We start from the raw sequence: 8330 nt of genomic DNA, 5'->3' as shown, positions 1-8330 counted from the left end.
AAAAAAAAAAAAAAAAAAAAAAAAAGGAACTAGAGATAAAAGCAGCAAATCTCTCTTGGTCCACTGCATTGAAGTGTCTAATCCTACACATTTCTTTCCGCACCCATCATCTATCAACATATTTTTATTCTCTTGTTTGAACTAAAAATGTGGATCCTAGAGATGAGATTTGATGAATAAACACATAGAAGCAGCAATATGAAAAGTTTTCCTGGATGTTAATGTGGGGAATCAGAAAGAAATGCCAATGAAGTTGACACTATTATGTGGTCTTTTTTTTTTTTTTTTTGTACTAAGGATTGAACTCAGAGGTATTCGACCACTGAGCCACATTCCCAAGCCCTTTTTTTTTTTGCATTTTATTTAGAGACAGGGTCTCACTCAGTTGCTTAGTGCCTCACTATAGCGGAGGCTGGCTTTGAACTTTCAATCTTCCTGTCTCAGTCTTCCTAGCCGCTGGGATTACAGGTGTGTGCCACCATGCCTGGCCCTTTGGGCTGTTCTTATTCAGCCTTCTCCCAGTTTTTTAAGGCCTAAAAATTTGTAAGTCAAGAAGGCAGAATATTTAAAGCATGTAATAGAATGCCCCATGTAGAAAACATTAACAATCAAAGCAGGATTATGTTGTATGAGTGCATAGGAAATTAAGAATTAATTATTTTAGTCAAATTTCAAGGGAAATGAAAATCAATAAATGCTGCAGTCTTTGTGTTTGAACAAAAAAAGTTAGAAGAAACAAAGGTAGTCTAAAAAAAAAGGTTAAAAAAAAGAATATAGGCCAATGGACAATGGGAGAGTGGAGTGGAGTTTTGGTTAATGTCACCAACTTAAGGAATATTTATAGGTGTTTTTCAGTTTTCCTTAATACCAGCAAATATGAAAAGAACTCTTAAAACTGGGTATGAAAATTTACTAAAAGTTACATATTTTACAAAGGAGAAAGATTTCTAACTCAGGGTTGTAGATTCTCAGGAAACTATGCTCTTAGTTTGGGTATTTTAGATAAAACTTTAAAAAAGTACTTGAATATTTAGCATGGTAATCATGTAGGAATGGAGGCAATGACATGTGACAGTGCATGTAAGTAAAGACAAATCAAGCTGTCTTTAAAGCTGAATATATTCTGCTTTTTAAAAAATTAGGACATGTATTTAAATCCTATGAAAAAATTCTTCCATCTCATTTTCATTCCTCTACTACTTTTTCCTGAGTGCAAAAATACATTCATTTTATTCTTCAAAGTGCATCTATATCCTGTAGGCCTCAGACGAGGACCCACCTCTTAAAGGTTTCAATGGTGCCTCAGTGGGGGATCAAGCCATTGACTTGTGGACCTGTGGAGAACACTCCAAATCCAAGCCATAGAAGAGGGTAAAGTCTTCTTCAGGTGTCCATTCTCTAAGGACCCAAGGATGTGAGTTGAGTCTCAGAGTGTGATCCTCGGGAGGCTGTGTGCCTTGGGCCCACTGTACCTGGGAAAGCTATTCACAGAGGGATGGCCGGTTCCAAGATCAGAGAAAGAATCCTTATTAACAGTAAATTCTAGGAATCTGGATTAAGAGGTCGATGTGGTAGAAAGCCTAAAGGGAGGGGTTCTGGCTTCATTTGTCTCATGCACCAACAAGAGAGTCGGTAGGGCCTGTTGCCTACAGTGGGAACATCCAGAAGAAATAAACTACCCATTTATATCACTGTCATCTGATAGCAGCTCAGAAACCAGAGGGATGGGAGAGAAACTTGTAGACTTAAACCTAAGCTCCTCCTAAATGATGATACTCACCAGAAATCCTAAGCTCTCTGTCATTTACTTGGAAAGAAATTTGTCCTATTTTATTAACTTACATTCCATAAGGGATCTGAACAAGATGTTGAAAAACTAAAAAATACCTTTGCTCTAAAAATAGGGCTTTTTAAGTGGGAAAAATTTTTATGTCTTTTGCTTAGTTCTTTCAATTACTGTCAAATAAAATAGAATACATTTTTAAAGCTGGGAAATAAAACATTTATATGTAAGAGAAATGTCTACTTACAAAAATACAGGAACATTTTAGAAAGTTTTGAAATAGGAATTATCTCTGGCCTATACCATAGACTGAGTGGCTTAAACAACAGAAATTTATTTTCTCATAGTTATGGAGACCAAAAGTCCAGGATGAGGATCTCAGAAAGATTGGGATCTAGCAAGGGTCCTCTGACTGGCTCTCAGAAGGCTGCCTTCTATTGTGTTCTCAAATGGTGGTGGTGGTGGGGAACCTGGGGGACAGGTGGGGGCAGTGAAGAGCTCATGTTCTCTGGCACCTTTTCTCATAAAGTCACTAATCCCATCATGAGAGACCCACCTTCATCTAAACTTAATTATCTCTGAAATACCTCATCTCTAAATACCATTACATCACAGGTTAGGGCTTAATATGTGAGGATACAATTCAGGAATAGCATCCAAAAACCTTACACTTCTTTTTCCTCCCCTATCTGGAGGTTACCTGGCCCCATTAGACTCTGAGTACAAATGAAGTCAATCAATGCCCAAATAACAATGCCTTTTCCTGGCCTCAAGGTAGGACCCCTTTCTAAGTCCTCAACCCCACCTGGGGAGTGCCTCACTGATAGTGGTCAAGACCAAGTTCAATGCTCTTTGTCAATTGTATCTTCCAAATGAAGGCTTTTGCTGCTGCCCCTTGACTCAAGCCCTTCTAGACTGCCATATAGCCAAGCCCCGAAGTCCCTGACTGGTGCATCTCCATGTGCCCTTGGGGCATCATTTGTTTGTATGTGGGCATGTATGTGGAAGAGTGGAATGATGGTGCAGGGTGTCCCTGTCCTAGTTCTCAGCAGCACGTTGTCACTTGGATATTGATGCAAAATTGATTCTTTTTCCCCCACTAGAATTATCTATTGTACACATACTCAGCTCCTTCCACTTCTGGTCCTCACACTTTTCTCTACTAAGATTCAAAATCTGTATCCTCAATTACTCTTTGTTCTCCGTTTTTGTCCTGTGCTATTGATTCAAAAGGAAAAATAAATCCTTTTCAACAAAACCCCAAAGCTCCAGTGTGTCAATTTGGGCCAATAGATGTAGTGGGTTAGCAGTCCTATGGGTTCAAAGTCTGTGAGTTCTGATTTGGCCTCATCTGCAACTGCCTGCTATACTTTATTTATTTATTTATTTATTGGGTACTAGGGATTGAACTCAGGGGCACTCAAAAACTGAGCCACATCCCCGGCCCTACTTTTTATTTTATTTAGAGACAGGGTTTCACTGGAGTTGCTTAGTGCCTTGTTGTTGCTGAGGCTGGCTTTGAAGTCGCAATCCTCCAGCATCAGCCTCCCGAGCTGGTGGGATTAAAGGGGTGTACCACTGTGCCCGGCTCCCACTGCACTTTTAACTTCAGTAACTTAAAATCATTTTAGATGTACTTATCATAAACCATCTAGGAACAGAAAACTGCTAAATGATGAAATATTTGGAAGCCATATCTAATGAAGTTGTACACCTCTGCTGTTGTGGTGTTGTATCGGCATCCAGAGCACCTGGGCAAAAAGACCTTCATTTCCACCAAATGAAGATCAGTACCAGTTCCAAGGAGAAATATTCCCAACTGCTCTTGTGAAACTCTTAGAATCACTTCATTTCTATCCTGAGCTGTCTTGAAGGTATAAAAATAAAACACAGCTGAATTATTTAAATTATGAAAATATAGTGCAAATTACTATATAAATTAGATTAAGAATATGCCACATATTCGCATCATTTTTACTGAGAAAAGAAAAAGGAAAAAGGGGGACAGAGGTAGAAGGAGAAGGTGTTATAAAGGAATAGAGCAAAAGAGGGTGCTATGAAATCAAATCAAAGATAGGGATTCAGACACAACCCTGGACCCCCTATCACCTGTCTTTGCTCAAGTTTCTAATCTTAAACTGGCAGAAATCATAACTCCTCTGTCCTGGGTGGTTGTGAAGATTCAATGAGTTATAGATAAAGTTTTAAAAACAGTGCCTGGCATATGGTGTCATAAAATGGTATTAAAACATTAATCATTTTTAAGGAATCGGTCTGACTAGTTAGCAAAGAGCTTTCAAAGCAAAAGTTGCACTCAACTTAGTAAAAACAATTCTTAAGTTGCTTTTAATTTTACTTACTTTTTTGTGGTTCAACGGTCTTTAATCAAAAGCGAAACATATTTACTTTATGCCAGGACAGATTTTTCCCAAAGTGTGTTCTCTGGGATGCTATTTCAATGGAATACTATCAGGTGCTATGTGGGGGGAAAAAATGCCGTAGTTGGTCAGTTGGGGAAGTGCTGAGTTAGACAAATGTAAATAAGGCTTCTTCACTCAGGGCTTCTCTGACCTTTTTGAGCTCTAATGTGCCCTGAGATTGCCAAGGTTTTCCAAGTGTATTAAAAATGAATTCATTTATTTACAGAGTATCTTCAGAGATTACTTTTCTGTGAAATTCACTTTGGGTATTTTAACTATCTCTCTCTGCTCTTCTTCCTCATCATCCTACTTTAAAGGTAGAGTGGCCTAAATGAATTCACTGGCAGGAGCAAGAAAATCTACTTAAGCTTCCTCCTAGGTGACCCAGGAAAGCTTGAGATAAAGCAGCCCATGGTGTTAACGTGATCATCATTACTGATAACCACAAGCCATACCATTTATAAAGTTCTATACCAAATGCTGCATCTCATTTTCTCTTTCACAAAACAAATGTTGAGGTGTTCTTATTACTGATGAAGAAACAGGCTTGGAGGAGTGAGGCTGGCTCCCGGTCACACAGCTTATAAAGGGTGATGTAAACCCAGGCAGGCGATTTGAAATCTTCTTCTTGTCCCAGTGTACCCACTGTGGCCTGTTGGGTTCCAATTAAACAATCCCTTCAAAGTAAATACCAGGGCATCTCACATCTGCCCTCAATTAGGAGAGTTGATCGTGGAAGTGCACTTTGGCGTGGTATGATAAGCCACAAGGCAATCTGGTGTTTGAGGGCTTCTAGGGAAGACGGCAAGCATGAGGGCAGAGGAAAATGGGTTTTTACTGAAGACTCTGGTATGACTGTTTTGAGTGACTCTACATTGTGGCTTCTGATTTGGTGTGTTCTCATAAAGGAGCCATCTCTAAACTCTGTGGGTACATGTCTCCGAAGCCTTGTTTATACACCTATTTATAGCACTGCAGGCTCAGGGGAGATGTTTCTTAATAAGAGACTCAAAATCACAACTTTCGCTCATAATGAATAGCAGATGGTCATTTTACTCAAAATAATCTGGTGCTCTAAATAAGAAGCACTGATTTTGGCTCATGATTATTAAAAGGCTACTACTTCCTAGAGACACTGTTTTATTATATCCAATTATCACATAATTATACCAGCTTTTAATCTCATTAGATGTGTAAGAGAGTATCAGAAGGAAAACTTGGAGTAATTTAATTCGAAGAATTCATTGGTAGAAAAGGTATATTAATACCTAATAATAACAGTTGCAGTTGATTATTTATTAATGGTCATACCCTATGTAAAGTGCTTTACATACATGATCTTATTTAATCTGTGACACTGGATGAAAATGTTTATTAATATCCCCATTTTACAGACGAGATAACCGAGGCTTTAAAGAGGTGAGTAACTTTCTCACTGTCATGCAGCTCAGAAGTTTGTGCTAGCAGGTTCATAGAGATTGTGGCTCTTTGCTCCAGGCCTGGCTCACTGCCTAGCACACAGTAGAGGCTTTCTACAAGTTTGTTGAGTGAATATGTAAACAAGCAAACCATAAAGGTTTCAAATACTGGCTGATTTCACCTAAAAGTTGTTTTGACAATTTTTACTAATGGCCACATACTATGTGGAGTGTTTTACATAATTGATGTAAATTATGTAAATTATTTTGTATTTAATTATTTTGTAAATTATTTTAATGATTTTGCCTTAGAATGGATAAAGTAATTTTCCGGAAAGCTCAGAGTGAGGCAGCCTCTTCTTTTCTTTGCTGAGAGGTGTGGGTGTGGCCTCTGCCCAGCTCTGAGCATCATTTCTGAGGCTTATTCAGTGGAGACCACTTGCATTCACTAGCTAAATGGCAGAGGAAGGGTTTCATTAGGGCACCAGAGTAGGAATCTCCACAGAAGTCCAGTCTCTGAAGAATGGATAACTGAAGAATTAGGGCTTCCTCCTGGGCAGCCCCTATCTGGCTATTGCTTGGGTGTCTTCCAACCAGTTGGTCACCCTTAGGACTCTTTCATATAGAAATGCTGGAGCTGTGGTTTGTGGATGAACTCCTTTACTCACAGTGGAGGGCCCACTGGTTCCCATCTGGGGAGACTTGTACGTGGGCCTGGCCCAGGTAGTATATTCCTAATCTAGACTGTGTGTCTTTTCTAGGGCATTAGGGAGTATCCCTTCTGCCAGAGAACACAACAGAAGACACTCTGCGGAAATATAAATAAATATCCATACGTGTATAGACAGATCAGGCCTACAAGCAAATTCAAACGGTGATTCCTCAGGATAGGTGAACTCCAAAAATGTAGTACAACATCTTCTCCTTTACCTCCAGTTGGAAAAAGATCCCTTCCTGAAGGGCTAGACCTGGGCAGCCCTGATTAATTTTCAAGGTGCACCTTGCCTTCAAGGAACCTCATAAAAGTTTCAAGTAGTTCTTTATTCAAAGCTTTCAGGGATAAATACTCTACAAAAAGCAAGTGGTGGGAACATTACAGGGGCCCTCAGCCCAACTCTGTCCTCTGATTCCACTCTGGGGAGGAGCTGCCACCCCATTCTTCCTGGCAACAACCAAACCACCTCACCCATCTCATCTTGATCTTACTTAAGTCCCTGCCCAAACTCAGAAGAGGCCTCCCAGACCTCATAAAGTGTTCTCGCTTCCAAACTTTGAGGCATCAATAACCATTTTCCTGGTGTATTATCTGATTTCCCCACTGGGATGTGAATTCTAGGAGGGTAGGGCCCTCCTAGAATTTTGGGTCAACTTTCCTTTCTCAGGCCCTCCTAGCACAGTGTCAGACACATAGAAGGCCCTGAATAAGTGTTTGTTGGACAAATGAAAGAATGAGACAATATCCTCAATTTTTTGATAGTAAACATGTATATGTGAGAAATATTTCATTTAGGTATCAGAGAGGGATCAAGCATGGTCCACCCCACCCTTTCTTTTCCTCTCACTGGTGCACCCAGCCGGGCCCGGCCAAGAGCGCGCGCCTCCAGCTGCTTGTCCACACCTGTACACAGCAGTGAAAATGGGCTAAAGAAGACACAGCTGACTCACTGCAGGTGCTATAGGCTGGGAAAGCTTACAGATCCACAGAGGAATGGACACACTGATCCTGGGGGCAGGGTGGCTTGTCACTTTAGGAGAAGATACAGAATATCAGAGGGACTTTTGAAAGGCAGAGAGTTGGTTTCTGAATCATCAGGTTCTGGGAAGGAAGAGGCATGCAGTATGATGCGTCTGACTGAAAACTCAGAGAGTAAAAAGAAGCTTTGAAGTAGAACTTCCAGTTTTGTGATAGCAGCAACCCCCAGGATGCTCTGTTACCTGCAGAAGGAGCAGAGAAAGTAGGTAGTGAGTCTGATCTTGGATTGACAACTGACAGGCAACATGTGGGGAAGTATAAGGAAGAACAGTGGTCTGGATTTCAGGAAGAACAAACCCAGGATGAAGGAACCCAACCTGGACAGGGAAACAGAGGGGGATGGGAAGGAAAGGCTGAGAGGCTAAAGGTTAAGGTGAAGCAGATTAAAGCTTCAGGGGAGATGAGAGGTTGCACATGTATGTGGAGGTGGTGGGGGCTCAGAAAGGAAGACATCAATTAAACTCAGGCCACTTCAGTGTGGCTTTCAAGGTGTGTTAAGATGGCATTAAGGTCTACAATGAATGAGGAGGTCTAGAAACAAAGAAGCTATTTGCAAAAGTAAGAAAATGCTTTTTTTTTTTTAAATATTCCGACTTTTATTAAGCTTTCCCTCAAGCTACTCAAGAATATGAGATGAATCACTCTACAGCTTTGTAAGGTACAGAGCAGTCGATTTTCAAAACAACCATCCTAACCTTCTGCTACAAATCCTGGAATCAGTTCTGAGATTTAAAACTGTATTTTTACAAGTCCGTCTTCCTGGAGTCCTTGCAGAACTTCATGGAGCATCTACTACACGCCATGCCACAACCAAAGCCAGAAAGCGGTGTATTTGTGTGTGTAATGCGTTGTCTACTGATCAGAGACATACATCCTCGCAGTGAGGCAGGCCTCAGATGCAAACGCCCGCCCCGCCACCCTGTCGCCGGCTGAGAGGATCTGGCCGCCAACGCGGG

The sequence above is a fragment of the Marmota marmota genome, unplaced genomic scaffold (genome assembly GCF_001458135.2).
Source record: "Marmota marmota marmota unplaced genomic scaffold, marMar, whole genome shotgun sequence".
Classification (NCBI taxonomy): Eukaryota; Metazoa; Chordata; class Mammalia; order Rodentia; family Sciuridae; genus Marmota; species Marmota marmota.
The sequence above is the reverse complement of the archived record's forward strand: the minus strand, read 5'-3'. Positions refer to the sequence as shown.